Below are 27,155 nucleotides of genomic sequence, written 5' to 3' on the forward strand. Positions count from 1 at the left end.
GCTTTGCGAGCTCAGTAATTCAGGGTTGAACACGAAAAGAGACGTTAAATGTGCAATTTATATGCCTTTATACCTCTTCTTATGCTTAACATGTGTGTGATAGGATGTTATTTTAAATAGTATTATTTTCTCCTTAAACAAGATTATTTAATATATTTAGGTATACAAATAAATAAATAAATATTATAGGACATTCTTACACAGATTGACTGAGGCCCACGGTAAGCTCAAGAAGGCTTGTGTTGTGGGTACTCAGACAATGATATATATAATATATAAATTATATACGTAGAAAACATCCATGACTCAGGAACAAATATCTGTGCTCATCACACAAATAAATGCCCTTACTGGGATTCGAACCCGGGACCACGGCGTAGCAGGCAGGGTCACTACCGACTGCGCCAGACCGGTCGTCAAAACAGACACAAATACAGAATAGGGTTACATTTGATATTAAACATTATTTTTAACTTAATAGTACTACATCAATATTGAATAGTCGTTCCATTGGTGAATACCGTATTCTCTGTTTTAGGGCTGGTTTTTCAATCGCCAGATAAATAATATCGGTCAGATAAATGTTAGCTGTCATTGTCATTTATACGTGTGATGAAAAGGATACTGATAACTTTATCTGGTAGATATATTTATCTGGCGACTGAAAAACCGGCACCGGCAAAAACCTTAAGTGTGAAAAGTCACATTTCTTCAAACAAAAACGTAACTTTTGATACTGACTATAATGTCTTATCCTATCAGTATTTAACCCTTAAATGCATTATTTTTTCTTTTCACGACAAATTAATATATGTGAAAGACAATGGTTTTCTGACTCTATGAAAAATAATAAAAATAATAATTTAAGTTTGATTTTAATACTAAATCAGTTAGAATTTAAATAGGCTAAAACCTATTTATAGAAATATAACATTATTGGTAAAATTTATATGAAAAGTAATACTACTAAAAAGGTACACTGTTTGTGAAACCCCTACGCTAATATGAAAAAATCTGCTTAAATCATATACTAAAAATCGCCATCATCCAGTTTTTTCAATTCAATTGAAAATAATGTTTTTATTTAGTTATTTAGATGTAGGATCCAGGAGAAATAAATAAAAAGGTCTAGCTTATATTTTGGCTAGTTTATTTAAAACTAAATACATTGTAGCCAAATGGCCACATAATGCGTTTAAAGGTTAAACGTGTAAGTATTTGATGTATATTAAAGTTCAAAACAGAGCATTAATCAAAATATAAAATAGATGACATAGATATTGTCACAACCCTATTGATGCGCTCAGACACCATTCACACGGACCCTGTTAGAGTAAAGGTTTTCCGTTCAATGTAAACCTGATTCTATAGATTTCTATTGTCTTTGACAAATTCCTTTTGACAATAAGGGTAATCGGTTCAATCGGATACAACGTTTCACAGTGAGTGAGGTGTAAATGCATTTACAAAAATGGACATTAACAAAAGGACGACGGGAACGTTGGACGGACCTTAGCACAAAAAACAGAGCTTTATAATATATAACGGTTATCCTACTAAATCAATAATAGTTCATTTAATTTGAGAACCTATTACTTATTATAAAAACACTTTAGTTATGGACATCAAAATCTAGCAAGTAAACGAGCAATCTTTAACTATTATTGATAATGTTTTAGTTTTATAAAACCGTTTTATCCGTGTGGTTAAAAATTTCACCACCCCTTCATCCGTGGGTGTCGTAGAAGGCGACTGTGGGATATGGGGTAAATTGTTGCGTAGGCGAGAGGCTGGCAACCTATCACTGAAATGTCACAGTTTAGTTTTCTTTCAACCCCTTATTTGCCAAGAGTGTCTGTAACTTTAACAGTTTCATGTGCTCTGCCTACTCCTGTATGGGAAACAGGCGTGAATGTATGTTGTTGTTGTATGTATGTTTTATAAAACTTCATTAAATAAATAATTCTTTTCATTTCAGAGTTATATAAGTGAATACTACCAGTACCTAATAATTGTTACATCTAGGAAAATAATACACACAAACTTAAAATATTGAACGCTAAACATAGGATACCCATATCCACTCAGCATAATCACGCGGCAATCTGTGGCGCTGGTTTTCAGTGGAGAAAAAGTGGTTTAAAGTGAACCAACAATTATCATGTAACAAAGTGTGCGAAACATTTAAATTAAATAATAAAATTATATTCAACCTGATTTCTACTATTAATATGAAATCTGCGGTCCTGAAACATTATTAAAATTTACTTTAGGTACCTGTAAGTAATATACAACGGTTGCTACCTTGGACGAGGAGTCCCGAAAGAATTATACATTTGTATCACGAGCTAACTATATGTGTTTACTTGTGTATGTAAATCGCTGAGATCCTGTACCCACGAAATGGCTTCTGGTTTTGTACAGTTCGCTCCATAATTTTATGGAGCTCCATAATTTAATATTCCTAGTCAAGACAAAGTCAAGTCTATTTTCCCAAACATGCAAATGCCTCAAACTGCCACGACACTTTTTTTTTACTCTTTTAAAAATAATATCTCTTTTTCTGTTTCGTATCCTTGACATGTGTCGCCATCTAAAAATATTTTGATTTTCTGCTTATCCTGGTATTTTACACCCATCGAAGAGTATGTGATAATTATTGTCATCCGGAATTCGAAAAACGCGATAAAATATTCTACCAAAAACGCAAAAAACACTTGTACAAAAACATCTTAGACCAAAAACGTCACAACGTCTTAGTACTATAGCACAGTATAAACTATAGTTCGAATTGAGCATTCAGAACCTTACTTATGTCCGATGTAAAAGTATTAAGGTTTATCCGCCAGCGGACTGTACATCCGTATAAAAGTGGCCAGGTAAATTCTGACGTACGCGCCCGCATGTTGCTCCGTCCCTCGGGAGGTCTAAATTACGCAGCCCTTTATTCTTAGAAGGCGATATAAATATAAAACAATGGACCCTTTTGTCTGCTAACTTCAACCGGCCCGTAATTATCTAAACTTTTACCAAATTTATTTGTTTTACCTTGATTTTCGTGTTGGATAGGTTTTTTGTTTTTATTAACCCAAAATTTTCCGATTAGATTGGCAATAAATGTAAACAGCATGTTTTAACAGTATGGCGGTAAGAAAACCGATTCAATACGATGTCAACGATAGTGTGAACATTTGCAGTGCAGATGCCCATCAAATTGTTTAAGATCTGTCGACTTGCTTCTGATATGAACCATGACGAAATATCGGGACTATTTACGCTTTAAGACATACAATTTTCAATGCGTAACCTACTATCAGCACGAAGTTTTATAATAAATGATGTTAGTAAAGTAGTTAAAATAAGTAATTGTCATTTATGGATAATGATCCATGTACCATTCTTCCTCTTCCTTCTTTGTCTTTCGTTCCTTTGTCTTCATAAACTGCGATTTAAGATGAACGTATTCATTTCACATTCTCGATTTAGGAATGGTTTCTTAAATTTTGAACGGGCAATATTAATGCTATGGGAATCAATACCGAATAGCATTGTATAAAATTACTTTATAAACGTTTAAATATAAAACAACGAAGCTAAAACGCTTTTGATAAAAGTACAAATTGGACTCAGGTGGTGGATTACAGACGGGACAGATATTATTTGAAGCTTTGCAAAATATCGTTCGTTTTAACCGCCGCTGCGCGAAATCTCGGCAGACGACGCGTCCTCGGCAAATTTCCATAAATCAATTTCAATACAAACACCTCTTAGTGAACTCTGTCCGCGGTCTTGGTTTAGGAGCAGATCGTCTATTAGCGATCCATTTTTAAAATGCTACACAATGCACAAAACTACAAAGTGCCGCAAAGTTATGCTTAAATGGTTAAATTTATTATTCTCCACTACCTAGGTTGTCTGGAAGAGATCGCTCTTTAGCGATAAGACCGCCTCTTGTTTTACCTCTTAAGTTGTTGTTTATACTTGCTATGTTGTTTCGTGTATTGAGGTGTGCAATAAATAGTATTTGTATTGTATTGTATTGTATGCTTCTTGCTCTTTAACGAGGAACTATACTCAAATTCTGTATGTAGAATGCCATTTTTTATGGTATTGTTAAACGTTATACCATATTTTCGATATTAATTTTGTGTTGCCAGGTTAGTTATGAAACAACCCAATTTTTCGTGCCGGGCGCTGTCGTTCATGGAGTCAGGGACTGCCACAGCGAGGGAGAACAAGATCACGATGATGATACTGGTGATGAATCAGGTGAGTGATGACTGTACTGTGAGGAATGGGATATGAAATACCTAAAGGCCGCTGTACACATTTGCCGTATGTTGGCAGTTGGCGTCAACGCTGACTGGAGGAGCCACTAGTAAAAGATTCATCATAATAATATGATAATAAAGCCAATAAATCAGGCCTATCTGTCGACCTTAGGCTACAGTAAGTTTATTCATTTGGAGCACTATTGTGTAATTTTGCGCCCCTCAATAAATTCTGCAACTTATATGGGAAATGCATCGAAGTGTTAGATTGTGTGCACCGACTGCCTGGCTATCAGTTCCCATACAAACTTGCTGTTGGGTTGCAGTACCTACAGTCTGTCTGAATCGGCCTTAAGAATGAGAATAAGCTAAATAACATAGAGTCACGCCTGTGGAACCCAAAATAAATAGATAAATAAGCAGGTCACCTGAAACTTTACTGCTCGTTTCATTGCCACTTAGCAATCACTGGATTGAAAGCAAACGAAAATGTGAATCGCATGAATAGTAAGAAGTATTCAAGTTCCCCGCTAGCACTGACACCGCAACTGTCCGTGACTTGGATAGCGAGCGGGCCGCGGTTACCGTGCGACAGTTGGAACGCAGTTATCGTGATCAAATTGAGTCAGTTGCTGCGGCGTTGCCTACGAATACAAGATGCGATTGCACATAATGAAAATGTAGGTTGTGATGAAAGTTGGATATTTTTTGTATCTTTATATGAATAAACTGTCAAAGCGGCTTTAAAGCAATCAACAAACTGGGACGTTTTACTAAAGACGATCACAAATCATTTCTAACTGTCATAATTCAATATTATAATTATCACTACGATACGGAGTGTCAACGACTGTACTTTTGGCAACTGTTCCTGATGTTCCAGTAAAATGTCAAAACAGAGATTTATGTAACTAACTGATGAGCACAGATATTTGTTCCTGAGTCATGGATGTTTTCTATGTATATAAGTATTTATATATTATATATATCGTTGTCTGAGTACCCACAACACAAGCCTTCTTGAGCTTACCGTGGGCCTCAGTCAATCTGTGTAAGAATGTCCTAAAATATTTATTTATTTTATTTATTTTATTTAACTAATGAAATATGAATAAGTTCAAGGTAGACAAAACAGTTTCGAACCACCTAATGCACAGAATGACTAACTCTCAGCACTCAAAATATTTCCATACGCATTCGAAGATAGATACATTGGTTTGAACTTTTGAATCACTGGTCACCAGAAATAAGCACTTACATTTGCGACATAATTATGCGGTTTCAGTTAATACTTACGAGAAAAACAGGTAAAATGTGTTCGAAATGCAAAAGTTTTAAATATTATAATAAACTTTCTCCCCATCGTCCATTACACAATTACATTACAGGCTCTAGTGTTATTCACACAGCATCAATCATTCTGGAACACACATCCATCAGCAAATTTCACACCGGCCAATCAGACACTACAACCGCGTGTCCCATGGGATAATAACCGACGGGGACACCGTGGTCCCCGGCGGCAGTCGTCGGCCGATTAAACGGTTGAATTACGATGGATAGACAAACAGCTGTGCTTTGGTCGCATATCTATACGCGTAATTATATATAATATAAGTGGATCATAGACCCTTGTACATACCATAAAGCTCATATTTTAAGAACTCCAATTAAATTGCAAAGGCACATATTTATCAGATCAATTCCACAAACTGTGAAAGACAAAACATAGCGTGACCTGTAGAAGAAATTATAGAGGTAAATATTTGAAATATCTACAATATTAGTTTAACCCATGTACGAGTATATGCCCATAGGTTTTGACCCACTGCTGAAAACACGCTACTACTCATTATAATAAGTAGCATAATGAGGTGGTCACCTCAAAAAATAGGGAAAAAAATACATCTGTTGGGCACATATGAGTTAATAAATATTTTTTACAGATGAAAAACTACATGCACAGCGAAAGACATACACAGATCCTAGAAATATATCTTACCATCAGGTAAGTATATAATAAGTACCTAATCTAAAAGAAATTACATCAAGTCTAGTCGATGATATCCTTGAAATATAAAATCATTGTCATCACAACACAAACACAAATTATCTTTTCTACATTTTCAGCGTCAAAACATCTAATTACGACCGTACTTATCTATCACAATTCTGTAGTAACACGTGACACACGTCTATGACTCACAAACAGTGTACACCGGCCTTTACCGGCCGCTCAATACCGGCTCAGGTGTACGCTGGGGGGACATGTCGTTTAATGGACCCGTAGCTGTATTGGAATTTATCGCACCATAATTTCAATCTTGACAGGTACACATTGATAAGACTTATAATAGGACAAAACATTAGCTTTGATGACCGGCCTTGCCTACTGGGTAGGCCTTTGCCTGTGAAGCCGATAAAATCCCAGTGGGCACAGATAATTTGTTCCTGAATCATATAATAATGTCTTCTATGAATTTAATTACGAGTATATTTAAAACAGCTTGACGTTGGATGTGTACAGGAATATTATCACTATTGTTATTTATCGTAACTGTTGGTCGTGTCAAGGAATAGTCAAACGCAAAACTGTTATGCATCAACAATACCGCTTATCACCTTTGCAGACAAATACATATACAGGGGGAGGGCGGATTACTCTGGCAGCTGACTTCGGTCGTGTTTTAATTTATCGCCACTCGTTTCGAACTTCCTTTTTTACGCACTTGTATTGTAATGTACTATTATCTGTGTCGGACCGTTTTGATTTTTTTGATATTCTGCTTTCTAAAGACTCTAGAGCCAATCAAAAATTTCCGAAAACGGCCTTTTTCATTGTAGCGCAAAAAAAGGTGTGATACTCAAGATTGGTAACAATTAACCAAAAAAAGATAAACGGTCCGGTTCATTGTTATTCAGATTCTCAAATTTCGTTCCGACTGATTAAGTTTTGAAGGAGGAGTTGTTCTTAATGGACATTTTTTTTTCGATAAATCTACACAGATAGAAAATATCTCTTCAACCAAAGAAACCTATTTGAACCAAGAGATATCCAGTTTCCCATATCAGGAAGATTTTAATTACTTGATATAAAACATAAAATGTCTCGATGTTTATTACTTGCACTAACCATTTTATATCTTAACATGATTAGCAAAACAATCTTTTTTTAAAAACTTAATCATTTATTCCAAGAGCGTAAAGGCGTAAACGTTTTGTTCAGTGATAATTATTACTCAGAAGCAAATCAGCAAGTTCTTAAATTAGATTTAATGTTTCTTGGGGTGAAACAGTAAGTATCTTAAACCAAATATACTTACTTCTTGGATGTAATTTATCTTATTTCATCTAAATATATAAAAGAAGAAGCTGACTGACTGACATATCAACGCACAGCCGAAACCGCTGGTCCTAGAGATTTCAAATTTGGCACGTAGGTTCCTTATATGGTGTAGAGGAGCACTAAGAAAGGATTTTCCAAAATTCACCTCCTAAGGGGGTCAAATGGGGGTTCAAAGTTTGTATGGGGAAACAAGATTAGTTTGACTATTTTATTCGAAACTTCACAGGAAGATTCCTTAAGACATATGACTGAATACGTGTTTCAGGTTTTTTGAAAATTTAACCCCTAAAAGGGTGAAAAGGGGGTGATAAAGTAAAAAAATCAATATGGGTATCGTTTTTATGGTTTATCGGGTCGCCGATCACGATAAATACAACGTTTTTAAAATCTAACGAGGCGGAAGTGAAATACCTTCTCCCCTGTTCCGGTGCAATGGGGTTTAAATATCAAAAAAAAAAATATAAAAGAAGATATTGACTGACTGACTAACATATCAACGCACAGCCGAAACAGCTGGTCCTAGAGATGTCAAATTTGGCACGTAGGTTCCTTATATAGTGTAGAAGAGTACTAAGAAAGGATTTTTCAAAATTTGTCTCCTAAGGGGGTCAAATGGGGGTTCAAAGTTTGTATGGGGAAACAATGTTAGTTTCACTGTTTTATTCGAAACTTCATAGGAGAGAACCTAAAAACATATGACTAAAGACGTGTTTCAGGTTTTTTTGAAAATCTAAACCCTAAAAGGGTGAAAAGGGGGTGATAAAGTCAAAAAACTAATATGGGTATCGTTTTTACGGTTTATTGGGTCGCTGATCAGTGATCACGATAAATACAACGTTTTTAAAATCTAACGAAGCGGAAGTGAAATACCTTCTCCCCTGTTGTAGTGCAATGGGGTTTAAATATCAAAAAATATATAAAAGAAGAAACTGACTAACTGACATAATATATCAACACACAGCCGAAACCGCTGGTCCTCGAGATTTCAAATTTGGCACATAGGTTCCTTATATGGCGTAGAGGAGCACTAAGAAAGGATTTTTCAAAATTCTTCTCTTAAAAGGGTGAAATGGGGGTTCAAAGTTTGTATGGGGAAGAAGATTAGTTTGACTATTTTATTCGAAACTACATAGGAGGATTCCTAAAGACAAATGACTAAATACATGTTTCAGGTTTTTTTTAAATTTGACCCCTAAAGGGATGCAAAGGGGGTAAAGTTAAAAACACAATATGGGTATCGTTTTTATGGTTTATCGGGTCGCTGAACACGATAAATACAACGATTTTAAAATCTAATGAAGTGGAAAAGAAATTTTCTCCCCTGTTGTTGTGCAATGGGGTTAAAATATCCAAAATAGCCATAAGTATAGGTTTAGTTTTTATCTTTACTTCTGGTTCAAGAGATTTCAAATTGACACGGAAGTTCCTTAGAGGACCACTAAGAAAGGATTTTTCAAAGTTCACCTCCTAGCATGATAATTTGACAGGGACAGGGACAGGTACAGGGACAGGAACGGGATAGGGATAGGGATAGGGATAGGGATAGGGGAAGGACGGGGACAGGGACGGGACGGGGACGGGGACGGGGACAAGGATAGAGATAGGGACGGGAATAAGAATAGGGATTGGGGTCGGACTAATCGGTCGGCAATCGATATCTAGGCAGTGTAAAATGCAGGTGGCTCAGTGCGAAGGGATTAGTAAGTAGGCATCGGCGAGTATCCTGCATCCGTAATAACTATTGCATTCAATGAACTGTAAGAAGATCGTTGTTTGCTTGCCTTTTATATGTTTACGTTTGCAATAAGTATAAGGAAAATGGAAAAAATTGTAAGCGATAATGCAAGGAAGTACTTTTTACCCTACCGACCATAGCGTCGAGATACTGGCTATGTGGGTTGTATGAAGTTTCCCCAGTATAAATATTTATATAGGTAAAATACAAACATATTCGTACCTACTACCTATGCTGTGGTCGCTATGTAACAATTCTACAATCATTGCAAGAATTTCTTTTAAAACAATAGTAATATGTGTAAGGTACAGTCAGCCAAAAAAGTGGTTTAAGTACCACTTTTCGATCAATAGAGTCGAAAAGTGGTAAACCACTTTCTTGGCTGACCGTACAGCAAATAGATCAACTTTACAATGGCCCTCCAGTCCAGAATTGTCCCGCTTTACCTTAATCGAAGTAATCGCGGACAGATGTACCTACAAAGAAACCTACGGATCCAAATGAAAATCTTATTTTTTGTAAACGTTTCAATAAGAATACTTTTATTACGCGGGCGAAGCCGCGGGTAAAAGCTAGTTAAAATATATAATTTCTTGAAATGAAATTTTATATTTCTTAGATTGAGTAAATAATGTTTGTAGCGGGGGTGCGCGCGGGGAGAGAAGGGAAAGCCGAAATGACGTGAGAGGTGTGTATTATGTTCAATAACCCGTACGTTACAAGCTTATAACTCAGAACGAAGACGAGTTCCCCAGCCAGTTAGAGAGAGAGAGAACTGGAGCAGAAGCACGTTTAGGATAGTCCTCAATAATAGCGCGTAGTTCCCAGAGGGAAGCAGGGGGCTATTATGTCGGAATTTGTATTCCTATGATTCGATACATATCAAGTTCCAACCGGCGAGCCTAACCAAATCGGGAAAAATCTTAACACCGCGATGTACGAATTCTATGGGCTGGGGTCAGCGCCATCTAGCGGGTTTTTTGGTAACTAAACCGGTGTCGCCGCTCGGCGCGCGAACTAAATCTTGAAGCAAAACTTTATTATTTTTCGATCTAAACGTGTTGATTCTCAAATGGAACTTGTAGGCATTAAATCAAGAATTTGTGATATGAAGCCAAGAATGTAATAAATCTTGACCTAAGTCCGTGTTGATTTTTTATTTAAGACCTGCTCGAATTATGAATGAAGTCTATAAGCATCAAACCAAGAATTATTATAATCAAGCCAAGATTGTTCTAAATCTTGAAGTAAAACCTTGATATTTTTTGATTTGAACTTGTTGATTCTCAAATGGAGCTTGTAGACATTAAATCAAGAATTTGTGACACAAAGCCAAGAACTTAATAAATCTTGACATAAATCTGTGTTTATTTTTGTTTTAAGTTATTCTGGAACTTTGAATGGAGTTGCAAAGCATCAAATCAAGAACTATTAAAATCAAGCCAAGATTGAACTAAATCTTGACGTAAAACCGTGTATTTTTTTTATTTAAACTTTTATGTCTTGACTGTAGAACGTAGAACGTAAAAGTTAAATTAAGAAATTATGATTTCCTATTAAAAACGCAGAATTCTTGTAGTTAAATTGTGGTGAATCTTCTTTTAACAGGTTTTTATTTTTGCTTTGATAAAGGTTACTTGAACCAAAGACGTTTTTTAAGAACTAGCATACTAAAACGGTGTAATATTTATTCAAATCTGTCCTATTTGTACCAAATGTATATAAAGTTACGACTGAACAATTTTGATTCTTCTTTGAAAAAGGAATATCCCTTTAGGTTAAGACCATGTTATTAGATGAAGAATTATATTATTCCTTTTAAATAACAGTGTTTGAGAGAGTTTTCCGTCTTAAATTAAAATATCTTTTCTATCTGTGTAGTTAATAACACTTGTATATTTAACTAAAATTCCCTAGTTGAAAGGGGGGCTCCTTTCCATTTTAGCATTTCCGCTACCGTATCCTCTTAACGAAAGTGATGAAAACAGAACTTGACAAAAACGCGACTGTGACGATCCAAGGCGACATATCGATACCACCATTAGTCCATTACATTCGCTTGATATTAGTTTTAAAGTAATATATTCCAATTCCAGTAATAATTCCCAGTGGGGGGGGGGGGACAATCTGGTCACGTTCAATGCCACCAAAACTCAGGCGTGTCTGTTTTCCGCAAAATGGAGTCTGTTCGACCTGACTCCTACGCACAGCACCAAAGCACAAACTGCGGCCAGAAAGCTGGGCATCCTGAATAAGGTGAAGCGATACTTCACACCTGGACAGCTTCTAACACTTTACAAAGCTCAAGTCCGATCCTGTATGGAGTATTGCAGCCACCTGTGGGGACGGCTCAGCTAAATACCAACTCGCCGCTTTAGAATCAGTGGAGCGCAGAGCCAGGGAGGATGATTGGCGATAAGAAGCTAACGGCTAAGCTACAGTCTTTGGCTCATCGGCGGAAAGTCGCCAGTCTGTCGGTGTTTTACAGATTACACTTCGGAGAGTGTGCTCAAGAGCTACACGAGCTTATTCCACCGTCCCCATTCTACCATCGGACTCTTAGACGCACGGCCGGTTTCCATCCTTTCTTGGTAGATATTCCGCGAATCCGCACGAAGCGCTTTGCTTCTTCTTTTCTTGTGCGCGCTGTGATTCGGTCAAGTTGTGTTCGAATGTATGGGAAATTAAAAAAAATTAAATCCAGCAAAATTTTAATGTAGTATGGTACCTTAGGGTAAGATGCTTTGCGCACACTAGCGTCCCCTACCGTCCCCCTGACGCAACTCCCCTTTTTAGGACGAAATAGGTCCCGTTTTACGGTTTTTCTTCATTTTTCAGAAAAGTATCAGAGTTAACCCGGCAGCCTTCAAATCAAGGGTGAACAGGCATCTTCTGGGCGAGGTCACTCCATCATACGCCACGTCTTTGCCTATGGCTAGTCTGTGGTCAAGAGTAAGCCCATTTATAATAATAATAATAAAAAACCCGGCCAAGAGCGTGTCGGGCCACGCTCAGTGTAGGGTTCCGTAGTTTTCCGTATTTTTCTCAAAAACTACTGAACCTATCAAGTTCAAAACAATTTTCCTAGAAAGTTTTTTTTTTATAAAGTTCTACTTTTGTGATTTTTTTCATATTTTTTAAACTTATGGTTCAAAAGTTAGAGGGGGGGGACGCACTTTTTTTTCCTTTAGGAGCGTTTATTTCCGAAAATATTAATATTATCAAAAAACAATCTTAGTAAACATTTAGAAATCACACAGATAATAAACAATTTTACATACAAATAGATATAGCCTTAAAATAAAACTTAATTAAATCTAAAAACCTAAATACATAACCCTAAAACTAAAAATGGTAGAATAAATTATATTTAACAAACACATCATACGTCAAACAACCCACCACGAGTCATTCCAGGTGCAAAGGTTCCCAAGACGCTAGCTGCATTTCCGCGCTGGACCGCGATCGATAACCTCTGCACCAGGAATGACCCGGAGCGGGGATCGAGCCCCCTCTCCCTCAGCCGACTCCCGATCTCCAAAAAGAAGGCCTGAGCCTCCGAGCACCAACACCCAGTGGTCTCCACCGCGAGTGGAACAAACAAGTAACCCCCCAAGCACGAATATTTTTCGCGTTTTTTAATAGCAGCCGTCTCAGCAGCTGCCCCCGCTAAATTCACCGTGCGAGTGACATGGGAAGCAGCAAAAGTGCTGACGCATGTGGCGTCCCATAGCAGGCACTTTCCTCTCTCCCACGGCACTAAGGTCAATCCATCCGGCCTCTTGCCATCCGACCGACTAAGCCCCGGAGGCTCGAGCACACAAGGCACATTTGCTGAAACGAGCGCCCTTCGAATTATGTCGTTTAGGGCATGATGGCGAGGAAACCTTCCAGCACATCGACAACAACTCAAAGCGTGGTGACCATTGCTCTCCACCATGGTGCCGCAAATGCATAAATGGGGCACACAAACATCGCAACCCAAGCGAAGAGCAACAGCCACCCGCAACGAATCATTGTCGAGAAGCGTGCCAAAATGAGGGGAAGGAAGCGCCTGCAACCACGCCCCTGACTCCGGTCTCGACCCCGCAAGAAGCCTTGCCCTATCCACACCCACAGACCGACCCAACAGGCCCTCAAAAATCCTCTTCACCCCAACATCGTCCCATAATCGTTGGGATTCCGGCCTTTCAGGCACCGGCATACCCGGATTAAGAGTGGTCCAAGCCTCCAAAGCAGCGGCAGAGTAAGGTATGGTTACGCTGCTAATATCCTTTCCCAAAATTTGGGAAACCAGACCTCCGACCGCACCCGCCGATGCCAAGAACGCCGGAAGACACACGTCCCGCGCGCGCCGGATACCCAGCCCACCACTCCGGATTGGCAAGGACGCCAAGTCCCATTGGTCAGGATTAAGGGAGACGTTAAGCAAGGACTCTACAGCCTCCCTCAAGACGACGTCAGACGTTTGATCTTAGTAAACCCTTATTCATTTTTTAATACCTATCCAACAATATATCACACGTTGGGGTTGGAATGAAAAAAAAATCAGCCCCCACTTTACATGTAGGGGGGGTTACCCTAATAAAACATTTTTTCCATTTTTTATTTTTGCACTTTGTTGGCGTGATTGATATACATACTTGTACCAAATTTCAGCTTTCTAGTGCTTACGGTTACTGAGATTATCCGCGGACGGACGGACGGACGGACGGACGGACGGACGGACGGACGGACGGACAGACAGACATGGCGAAACTATAAGGGTTCCTAGTTGACTACGGAACCCTAAAAACATCACCAGGCAGGCAAGTATGATGGTCGCGCGATAAATGATAAAACATCAGGCCGTCCTATCCAACTATTTATAAGTGCGATAGGGACGGCCTGATGTTTTATCCTTTATCGCGCGACCATACTTGCCTTCCAGGATTGTATAAGCGAAGCATTGATTAAAAGCGCTGCAACATCTCGTCAGAGAATTAATTGGACAGTATCCAACTTACGCTGATTAAAAACTCTTTGGAAGGAACTTTTTCAATAGTCTCCCGATTTCCTGATCAATACATCAAATTGAACAAAAACGAACAGTCTCCTTTTTTCAAATGTTTTTATTTCTATTATTTAAATAGTTACATCTTATACATATTTCAAATTCGGATTCGAACGGGATTTTGAATCCGTAGGCCACCCCGCCCCTTCAGAACTTCGTCATTATTTCTTTAATAATATGACCAGAACTCAGAACGGCTGAGCTATTGACCTACCTTATAATATGACATCACACATAAAAATCAACTTCTCTGACCTCTCATTATGACATCTACTCCAGTATATAAATCGGTTTACCATTGAATCGCCGACAGACACTTCTTCGAATACTATTTCAAAGACAACGTTTCAAATAATTTCATTTCATCGACAGTTTATATCGTAGAACAATCGATACAAGTAAAATCAAACCGTAGACTTTTATTTCGTAGATAAGTTATTCCGAGTATACTTTATATCGTGGTATTTCGTTTCGTGTATTTTCATTTCATTTTGTTTTACATTAAATACAATTCGTTACGCATAATATTATTTCAATTATGATTTTTCCTAAAATTTTACAATTTGTAAACTGTTTGATTGGTCACAGTTCTAACCTAACCTAAACCTACTTTAAATAAGAAAAGGTTCGTTATTGTGTGGGGTCGCAGTTCTAACCTAACCCAAACCTACTCTGTAAACTGTTTGTTTTTGTGTGTGGTCACAGTTCTAACCTAACCTAAACCTACTTTGCAATACGTTTGCTTCTGTGTAAATCACAGGTCGAACCTAACCTAAACATACTCTGTAAACTATTTGTTTTTTTGTGTGATCACAGTTCTAACCTAACCTAAACCTAATTTAAAAGCCATTCGTTGTTGTGAAGGTCGCAGTTCTAACCTAACCTAAACCTACTTGGTAAGCCGTTTGTTTCTGTGTGATCACACTTCTAACCTAAACCTACTCTAATATAGGATTTAAGCCAATGGTCATAGTTAAATTATGGACGTATGTGATGTGCCACGGTAAAATCGACAATTTGAAGTTTCCTACAATAGAAACATCTATAAATGTGTAGTACGACAAATGAGAAAGTTTTGTAATAATACGTCGAATAAATGAATTGCGATGTTTTGTAGTTCTGCTATTTGAAGTACTTTGAAACGAATCAGCGATGAAGAAATATTAGTTGAATAGTATTTATAATAACTAAGAAAATTTCAAATAAATAGTAGTTGAAACAAAATTACTCGAAACAATTTTACTCGAACTAAACTTTCGATGATTTGTTGTCGATGAAATGATATTCGATGAAAAGTTTGTCGGCGAAACAAGGGTACACCATATAAATCTGGGAACCCAAGTGTCGTTAACTTTACTGTGCCCTCACGCACCAAGCGAAAAGCCCATTTCGTGCCACCACGATTCGGACTTTACGCCGCGGCCTCCACGTACCCCTAATGCTCTTTATGTTTTTATTCCATTACCTCACACCGCTCCTACATTACGGACCATAGAGAGCCTGGCGTTACTGAAGGTGAATGTTTTTGTAGCTGCCAACTTATTTTACACATGAGTGCCTGAATAAAGTGAAATGGAGCAATTTACTTTTATAAAAAGGTGCCTTTTAGTGTCTTGAGAATCAATACTCTTAACGGCCTCTTCAAACAGTACACAAAAAATAATTATGATTTTTGGAATAAACTATTTATATAAATTATAAAAGATTAATGACAATTAGCAAACTTTACACTGAATAAAATGGAAAAAGCAAGTTAAAACCGAAATAAATTACACATATCGATGACCGTAGGCTCAAAGGGCGTAAGGGACAAAACACGATTTTTCAGGAGACCCAAAAAATTAATTTTTTTTGAGAAAAAATATCATCTCTCATTTCTTTATGAATTTTGGTGCTGGTTTTTGAGTTTTTCATGTATCTAAGTTCTTTTTTACTAAATAATAAGTATTACGCTAAGTGGATTAATACGTTACGCCAAAAACAGCTATAATTATTCAGTTCATGAATATAAAATTTAGGCGTATCGGACACGGGTGCGCCAAAGTGCATATAAAATTGTTATATCGATTATTGGTACTCCGAAAATGTTTTTCATACAATTTTACATTATAACGAGCATTATTTATAACAATTTTATGTTAATAACTATCGTAACTTCGAATGACTTATGTTCATAATGTCATTCATCATAAATTCGTTTTATACTAATGTTTATGTTTATATACTTATTGATCATAACAATTGCGAGTAATATAATTTATCGTTATATTATTGTTAACAGAACAGACATCACATGTGACAGTCCAGTTAGGTGCGACGACGAGCGTAGCGAGAAGGAGCGTGTTAGGTTGACCGTGAGCGAACCAGAAACAAATTTTTAATGTAAATTGTATATGTCACTGTAAAAGCTTCAAGCGCGCTTCTATAAATGGCACAAGTTTTTCATAGAACTTCCCCAAATCTTTTTAAATAATTTTATGATGAATGATTTTCTTAAACACAAAATTATGAATGTTATTAAATATTTGTATAGAATTTATGATTAAAAATTTTCGACTAAATGATAATTATGAACAGTGATAGTAGTACTATTGATAATAATGAAACAAAATTATGATAAGTAAAATTATGAGAAATGATCATTCGGAGCACAAATCGGTATAAACAATAATTTTATAACAAATAATTTTATATGAGCTAATATGGACCCATCGGACACAAATACTTGTTTTATGAGAACGATTTGGTGTAAGTCGTACACTATTCTCAACAATAATTTTGTAAAATCTGCGACAAATTTCATGCAAATTGCTATTTTACTGCTTATATTTTTATTATTATGTAATTGAGAGTTAATAATAAGTTTATTTTGTAGTTAATCAAATTAAAACTTCGCAATTAAATAATATTGTGCGTTAAAATTGTCGTATATAGCACTGAGTACTGTAGGGCGGACCCATCAATGTCATATAAATACTTTTTTCGAGGTTTTCGTAAACGATGGGTGCGATTTTGTTCTTAGAAAAATAATAAGTATCAATTATTGGTAAGTGCCTCCACAAAGCTATTTAAAGTAATGAAAAACACATTAAAAAAGCGTTTTGGAACTTACTTATTTAGTACACATCATTATTTTTAAAATCGGGACTTAATCGCGTATAACTACATATTAAACTGACCTCCAACGTTTCAAGGACGGCGTTGTCCCCGTGGTCTCGGAGAAGACTGGCTTGAAATGACATTAACACCTTCTGACAGCCGCGCGAGTTTTTCGAACTACCCGCACTTGGTTTTGATTATCAACTTGAACTGTTTGCGCACTAGGGATGTTACTCTGTCGACATACAACACTGACGATATAATGGGTAAGAACCAGTCACCAAACTGTACTGAATGTGGGATAAAAGAGGATGTGCTCCATATATTGGCGGAATGTGTCCGAAACGAGGCTGAGAGGATCCATTTCATGCAGAAATATGGATGTGATTTATATAATATAGGTGAGGTTAACACAATTTTGGCATACCCACAATCGGAAAAGGCAATAAATTTGTATGAAGTGGTAAATATAGGTATTAAGCGTAGAAATTAAGAGTATACATGTTTTGCTATGTCACAATAAGGGTGACATTTTCATTTGTGAAAAAACCCTTTTTTTTTTCAATAAAGATTTAAAAAAAAAAAAAAACACTGACGATATTTGATTTAACGACTGTCGATATTATTTTCGGCTTACACTTATTAATGACAGGATTCCATGTGGATGAGATCCTAAAACCTTCGTCCCGATTGAAATTGCGATGTTTTTTGATTTCAATGGCTTCACGCACTTTTCTACTGTAGAAATGGCGTTCCGTGGAAAGGACTTTAGGGTCATGTAGTTCGATCCAGTGGTTTGGCCCTGACTCTAACAAATGTTCAGCCACGGCAGACTTGTTGACCTGACGATTTTTCACAGCCGCGATGTGCTCCTTTACCCTTTCTTCTATGGTGCGCTTAGTTTCTCCAATGTAGGAGCTACCACAACTGCAATCAATTTTATAAACGCCAGGTGATTGAAACGGTATAACGTCCTTAGGTGATCTTAGGCTTCCTGCAACTTTGGATAATGGCGTGTACACCGTCTTTATAGAAAACCAAGCCAAGAAACCACTTGGTTTCTTAGTGCGGGTAGTTCGAAAAACTCGCGCGGCTGTCAGAAGGCGTTGATGTCATTTCAAGCCAGTCTTCTCCGAGACCACGGGGACAACGCCGTCCTTGAAACGTTGGAGGTCAGTTTAATATGTAGTTATACGCGATTAAGTCCCGATTTTAAAAATAATGATGTACTTATTTAGTACTAATATATTGGTCATAACTCATAATCATAACTCATGTATTTAATTGTTTACTCTGTTTCTTAGTTTTTCACTATGTTCAGCGGCAGTTTAATTCCTGTAGCGTTACTATAAATATCGACGAGGGTATATAGCAAAACATACAAAGCAGAGTTATTATATCGTTGGGTTTTTTTTTTCGATAGCTTTGTGGAGGCACTTCCCATTATTTAATTTTTTTTAAATATTATTTTACGTCATTTGCACCCTATAGAGCACCAAATTCGCACCCATCGTTAAAAGATTTCATATATACAACGTGTTTCCGGTATCACTCAAAACCTCAGACACCCCAACAGATTTTTATTTTTTAAACTTATCTAGAGTATTCATCTTTTAATCTGATGGTTACTTTTTTTAACTTGAATTTTTAGATTTCTGTACAGCTCTACTTGACTTTTAGCTCTACACTCAATAAAATAATTGCTAACTACCATCATAAACCATAAAACTATTTATTTGTGTACGTTACTGCAACGACATAAGGTTTACCAATAGGCAGCTAAGATGTCATTGTAAAACACTTTAAAGCTTTGTCACAGTAAACTTCAAATTGATGGACAGGTAATCGCAGTAAGCAAATTTAAACCCAATATTCAGAATGACAAGGTTGTAATTAGGTACGAGTTCAATTTGTTATGACTTATGATAAACATTAAGATTAAACTGACAAACAACGTCAAACTCGTAGCGGAAAAAATAATCGCCCAAGTAACCAGCCAGTATTAATACCCCTAAATACTGAAAAAGGTAAACAACCTCCAGCAATGCGATATACACAATGTTGTATTACGAATACAATAGAATAGGCACGTAAAAAATAACTAATCATACTAATTTAAATAAAAATATTACCCCCATCAAGATATAGCTCAATCGATTCTACTCTCGATTCTGAACAAACGGTTTTCAGGTTTTTAGTGTTAAGTGAAACACGGTGTATAGTGGTGTGACTACTTTAAGATAGCACAAGTTGAAATATTTTCAATAGAATATAATTTAACTTGTGTTAATTAGAATTGAAAAAGCAAGTTAGTGTAATATAAAATAGGAATTCGTCGTTTATTTGAAATGGGGCTTTTATACATGTACCAAGTTCTATGGAAAGCTCAAGGTGCTCACTTGTATTGTGGGTTGTGGATATTTTAATTTACTAATGTATAGTATAAACAATAATACTTTGTGATATTACGTAAATAAAACATGCATATTTACAATTTCCAGATATCCATAATTATTGAATAAAGAATGATTCAACCACACACACATAATTCAAAATTAACAAACGCTTCAATGTGCAAAAAATATCCATGACTTAGGATGGGAACAGATAACTGTTCTCATTACTCCGGGATTTCAACCAGGGACCACTCACTGGCTTCACAAACAGGCTCAATATCCACTATACCAAATATAACTATTCAAGTAATACTCGTAATTAGCTCATGTATACAATTTAAAAAAAAGTTTAAAACCCCCAACGATTTGAGTCTTCAATATAGTAGTAAATAATAAGAAAGTGAATGCAGTTTATTGACCGTCTAGGTATCGGCTAGGTGCTTAGCCGGTACCTAATCAGTCCAGGTAATTCTACCGATGCCGGGGCCTGGCTGATTGGTTATCGACCCGATGCACTCTTGCCAACGTTAAATATCCAACTGCTATTATTGATAAAAATATGACTACAAAATGTTCGGACGATTTTTTATTTAACGTTATTTCAGTTGTGCAAAATTGCCCCCTGTTTTTTGCCTACTTTTGAGATTTTTTAACGTTTACACATTGCCGAAAGTACCTACTAAGGAACACATACCCACATATACTCGTACATACTACATGATGTAAGAATGTTAATAAGATACGTAGCATAATTAAGAATTTGTAATAAACTGAAGATCAGTAAAATATTTTAATAATAAGCTTCGATATCGAACTACGATAAAAAATGCTTAAAGAATGTAAACATGGAATTTTTTCATACTGGTAGCGTATCAATGTTTCCTTTTTCTTGCTTATTAATGAATATACTCCGTGCAGAGTTTTTAATAACTGTAATGAAAAGTGCAAATATGATGCGAGAAGCCTAGAGAGAGGCGCCAACGGTTAAGGCAATGGATTGAGTGTACTGGATAGCGGATTTATTTGAAGCAGATGAAGTTGTTAATGGTAACCTAACAACATAAATAAAATTATACAGTTAAATTTTAACTTACCAAGGCAGACATTTTCCACTTTTAAATTTATTCTAAGCCTATTATACAGTTACTTGCAAATATGAGCAAATACTAAGTACCTTAGTAGAATACAGACAAGTTGATGCCGATTGAATGTATTTGTGCACGATTCAACACCGCACTTCTAGGACTGCCTCTCTCTCTCCAGATTATTCTGAGGTGCGAAGGATTATCAGTTATTACGAATACCTATTAACTTATAACATATAACAATAATCGAATACAAAATTACCAGTTTTATTCGGATAGCTATCAGGAAAGACCAAAAAACGGACCGAGAAGTGATCAGTTACGTTAAGTGTAAATAAAAATTAAAAAATAGAATGTAGGTATGATTTATTTTGCTGTACAAATATACTATTTTCATTCCGTAACAAAATATATCAAATCGAGTAAATTTATTTAGGTACTTCTATTTCTTAATGTTACACAATTACACATATTATTCATTTTATACAAAATCGCCAGTCTTTTATCACAGTAGCCTCAATAGTTTCATAGGGAGGTGCATTAGTAAAATTGCTCACGTACAGCAGGCTTACTCTTCGAACTTGGGATTTGTCGCGAGACTTTACACTACTCAAACTAATTTACCCCGCCCGGCGTCAAACAGTTCAGTTATTTGTAATTTAGTTACAGTAAGTCAACGGGAGGATTGGGATCAAAATGCATTATTTCGTTATTTATATTCTGATTTAACAGTTTGTAATTCTGTGAACAATAGGGATGAATGAAAATATAGAGGTCTAGACTTCTTCAATTGGAACTAGTGACTTCCACGCGTGTTCATCGCTTTGTCTTGATATCACCTGGCCCTAAAAGGGTTCCGTTTTTTCCTTTTACTTTAAAGTATGAAACCCTAAATTCATTGTCTGTTCACCTGAACCTAAATAATAAATATCTATATTTTCTGAGCTCCATAATTTAATATCCACGTTAATAACAATCAAGAATATTATATTATCTAGCACATCTGTGAGCGCACTGAACGTATCAGAGCGAAGGCTCTATTAAATTTCAATTTTAGATGTCGCGTCATTTGATCTAAATTACTATCGGCGTTGACAGTGCCCCGTCAGGATGGAGCTCTGTCGGCGTTACTAACGAACCTGCTATTGAAATAGTTGCCAGCCTGCCGTGGGTCGATCGACATGATTGACATGACACCATCCAGAGTTTCCCAGATTATTCCTGTTTTTGGTGTATAAAATAGTTGGAAAATTACATTTTGTGTCGCAGCACATTTCAAAGTTATAATCACAAGGTTCTTTGTTAAAACTGATATTCTACGATTATTTGATATAAAGGGTGTCCCGGTGGCAGATTTCTATTTTCAAAATTTTCAAAAATAACTTTGGTTTTGCTTGCATTGCTGAATATTGTGGATTTTGTTTTCAACATGTCTCAGTGGTCAGATCAGCACCATTCTTATGCAATTGAAGCGCTTTTTAAGTTAACGATTCGTTAGTTATTGCACGCCGACAATTTTGTTTACATATCAATATTCGTCGTGTACGTGACGAGGCCTATTTTCACATGAGTGGTCATGTGAACAAGCAAAATTGTCGCTACTGAGCCCCGCGATCATCTAATAACAACCCACGATCTATAGATGATTTAAATGAAATATCGCTAATGAAATTAGCAACATTTCGCAGGATATGCCGCGGCAAGTGATACAAAACACGAGGATTCGTTTTGAGGAGTGTTTTTAAAATAACTAGATCCGCATTTGTTATTGATGTTTTGAGATATTAATAAAATTTTTGGTTAAGCCGTTTTTTTAATTTTTTTAAGTTAAAAATAGAAATCTGCAAACGGGCACCTCTACAATTATTCAAATATATAACGGATAGGGTAGAAACATGCGACAAGAAGTGAATTGGTAGTAAATTGGGAACTGTTTAAATCGAATAAAATTGGTTAAAGCGATGTTTTATTCAAATAAACTTCAGAACGCCGTTGATCCGACCCTTGCACAATCAAACCTCGTCAAAGCAACAATGAAACAAATCAACACTAAAGTTGAAACTCGAATGTTCTAGGATTTCTGAACTGGATTATTGCCATCCCGTCTGAACATAACAAATTTGAAAAAGACGGTGAGAGTTTCTCTCGAGTCTTGAAATCGTTTTCAATGGCACGTCGAGCGACGTTTGCAGAGTCAGAAGGGCGGCCCTCGACAACTTTATTTATGAGACTCGTCGAATATAAGGACCTAACTGGAGTACTGGAAGACTGAGATATTTTGTCTTCGTCGTTCCGTCTGGACCTGAGACTGCATATTGTATTTTTCGTTCAGTATAATGCGAGGGACGGAACTAGTTTTATATTAAAACTACGAGACTTTGCAAGTATCTACGAAAATTGCCAATTATATAGGTACGAGTACGTACCTACCTAAATAAAGTTATATTTAAATTACTTATTTTGTTCGTTAAGCCTTAACAGTTAAGGTATATATAATTATAATATTTTTATTACAAGCCGGGAAACTTATTGAAAAGAGGAAATGTTTTTACTCATCTTAAAATATCTGATTTAAATATAATGAAAATTTGTCATAAATTTGATTTGATCACAACACAGAACTAAATATAATTATAGGTTATAGATTATATAATATATAATCTATAACCGAATCACAAAATAAAAAAATTAAAAAAAAAAACACGGACATAGTGGACCGATTTTCATGAAACATAGCTAAGAACACTCCCGACTAACTCAGCTTTCAAACAAAAAAACTAAATCTAAATTGGTTCATTCGTTCGAGAGCTACGATGTCACAGACAGACAGACAGAGACACACACACGCACGCACCCACGCACGCACGCACGCACGCACGCACGCACGCACGCACGCACGCACGCACGCACGCACGCACGCACGCACGCACGCACGCACGCACACACACACACACACCCCGCACCCCGTAGTTTTTGCGTTGGGGGTTAAAAACAATTATATAACAGATGATCGAGATTAGTCCGATTTGACTGCTCTATTATATTTATCGCAAAGTTATTATAAGCTAAGATGGGATGGAGTTGCGAGAAAATGTACCACTTTGCTCCGGCTGCGAACCATTAATAACTGTCGATAGCCAAACGATAGACATAGCCAGCTGTCATAACCAGTCAGTAATGGAGATGATATTTTATTACTTTACCACTTAAGTTAGACATTGAGTTAGAAAAAGAATTAAGTTAGGCGCGAGTTTAACGACTAATTAATCATTAACACTTTAACAATAAAATTATAAATGGGATGGAGAGTGACATAGGCTACTTTTTTAGGGTTCCGTAGTCAACTAGGAACCCTTATAGTTTCGCCATGTCTGTCTGTCCGTCCGTCCGTCCGCGGATAATCTCAGTAACCGTTAGCACTAGAAAGCTGAAATTTGGTACCAATATGTATATCAATCACGCCAACAAAGTGCAAAAATAAAAAATGGAAAAAAATGTTTTATTAGGGTACCCCCCCTACATGTAAAGTGGGGGCTGATATTTTTTTTCATTCCAACCCCAACGTGTAATATATTGTTGGATAGGTATTTAAAAATGAATAAGGGTTTACAAAGATCGTTTTTTGATAATATTAATATTTTCGGAAATAATCGCTCCTAAAGGAAAAAAAAGTGCGCCCCCCCCTCTAACTTTTGAACCATATGTTTAAAAAAAATGAAAAAAATCACAAAAGTAGAACTTTACAAAGACTTTCTAGGAAAATTGTTTTGAACTTGATAGGTTCAGTAGTTTTTGAGAAAAATACGGAAAACTACGGAACCCTACACTGAGCGTGGCCCGACACGCTCTTGGCCGGTTTTTTTATATCTTTCTAACCTTCCATTTCCCTAAAATAGGGTTGGAAGTTTTGTATGGAGCATTACAGGAAAAAGATATTTTGACCATCCACCATAATATTCTTCGAAGTAGTGGAATGATAGTAAATTGTTTCTATGATTTCATCCATATAATTTTATAATGGCGTATCCACACCAGAAGTTTTAATTTTGTATTTTCAACTATAGTTCTATTTTTTCAATTTCATATCAATTGAATCCTTCTTCCTAAAGTATCTTGAAGAAATTGAATAATGAATAGGTTAATGCTGTTTACAGGTATTTCACATATTTTCTGCAACTTCTTGTATGTATTACATTATAAAAACCTGGACAATAATAGACCTCTTGTACGGCCAGGCGTAAACTTCTGCCCAAGCGAGCACATTGCTTGCCTGCGTGAACGCACAATGACACTCGGGGTATTATGCTATAAAGACCACTTGGTCATAATTATATTATTATCATTAACGTCAGCAATACCAACTAAGGTTACTAAATAAGGTTCACTGGTAGAGAATTCCTCATGGCATTAAGTTCGCCTTTTGTACATTAAGTTTGTCTTTTGTGCAATAAACTTTAAATAAATAAATAAATAAATACCAGTACCTCCAGTTTAATCATTGTTATACTGTAGTTAACTGTTAATATTGTAGAATATAGTATTTTATACAATCGTGATATATTAACAAAGCTTTTCAGTCGAGTACCATGTTTAGGCCACGAACCTTGCTGAGTGGCCTAATAGTACGGTACGAGAGTGAAAAGCTTAATTATATCACTATTGTATATAATACTTTTTCTACGAGTAATCATCTTCATCATCAATGGACGGAAATATCATCATTCATGCAAGTTAAAATTAATGTTAATAGAGTCGTTCACCGTTGTATCAACATCGAATTACCTAGCAACCAATTGTTTGTAATAACCGTCTCTGATTGGCCGATAACGCGACAGATAAAAAAAAATGTGTTTCAGATGCAGGAAAATTTGCCAGGTATCGCAAATTAGTATAGAAATTGTATGAAGTTCTATTTTTGAAATTATTACAGTTAACTAAAGTCAACTATAATGAGCTTATTATAATTGAGTCGGAACTGCCATAGAGTATCCAACACTGAAAAGTTAGCAGTTAGTTAGTTAGTTAGTCTGTGGTGTCCTAATTGACAGATTACAGTCGACAAGTAGAAAATAATAATTTTCACGCCCGTCGTAAAATTTGCAAGAAAAAAAACATGACTGTTATTTTTAATTAGATTTTTAATACACAATCAAATGAATACACAATGAAAAAATGTGCCTCCAACCAATATTTCAATTTAACTAAGTAATTCATAATTTTACTTGTCTCCGTTTAGCCCGATGCGCGACGGTTGACTGGTAGAGAATGCCATTAGTCATCAAGTCCGCCATTTGTATTTTTTTTTTATATAAAGTTTAAATAAATAAATAATTCACACACTCTAAAAAAACTACTGTATTATCCATATCTAGTTCCCCTCCCAAATATTCACTTGAAGCGCAAAATTTCTAATCAGCTTAAGCATCAAGATGGCAATCAGGCTTCAATCGCTCTCAACAGATGCATTTATGTATCTAATACATATGTTTCTCAAATCATATTTCCGACAATATCATTTCGCTGGCCGACGTAGCATGAAATACGCTTTGAGTGACTCGGCAAAGATGCCGCTGGTATCTGCGGGTCGGTTCTACAGGGGTTGATACGATGGGGAGATAAAAATGATTCTAAGTAACGGTATCTACGAACGTTTGATGTCTAAATCACTCGTTAGATTACAGGTAAAATAATTGATTATGTTTTATATAAAGACGATTTTTTTTTAATATTGTACGTTTTTAAGGTTAAGCGAAGTCACACCAAGATCAATATATTGGTATCGTGGAACCATTAAGACAATGCTTATGCTAATCTACATTTGTTTCAGTAAGACAAATAAAAATACGAATTTGAATAACGTACTGATAGGTGGTGAAGTTGTGATAGAACTACAAGTAAACATATGAAAACTGAACGGAATTGGTACGGTATACAACTGAAATAATAGCTCAGAAACGTAGATGAGCAAATACGAGAACCACTAGCTTCTATTAGCTTCTACTGTGACCCAGCCCAAACAACCCGTCTGCCTGAAACCTCCGTTGTAATATTTTATCCCCCGAATCATGGTACTTCTTTTACAGTGATTTGATGATATTGCACTTTGACGAACGCAGGATTGGGGAGAAAAAAGAAACAAGATGGATGATGCAGGACGGTTGAATGGCGAG

At 36.3% G+C, this 27,155-nt stretch overlaps 1 protein-coding gene across 1 annotated transcript in view; it reads right to left on the minus strand.

The window, feature by feature from the left end:
- The window catches only part of LOC125226690 (CUGBP Elav-like family member 2), a 276,900-nt gene that overhangs the window by 195,474 nt on the left and 54,271 nt on the right, over nt 1–27,155 (minus strand). The gene's annotated exons all lie outside the window — the stretch shown is intronic.

The sequence above is a fragment of the Leguminivora glycinivorella genome, chromosome 1 (genome assembly GCF_023078275.1).
Source record: "Leguminivora glycinivorella isolate SPB_JAAS2020 chromosome 1, LegGlyc_1.1, whole genome shotgun sequence".
Lineage (NCBI taxonomy): Eukaryota > Metazoa > Arthropoda > Insecta > Lepidoptera > Tortricidae > Leguminivora > Leguminivora glycinivorella.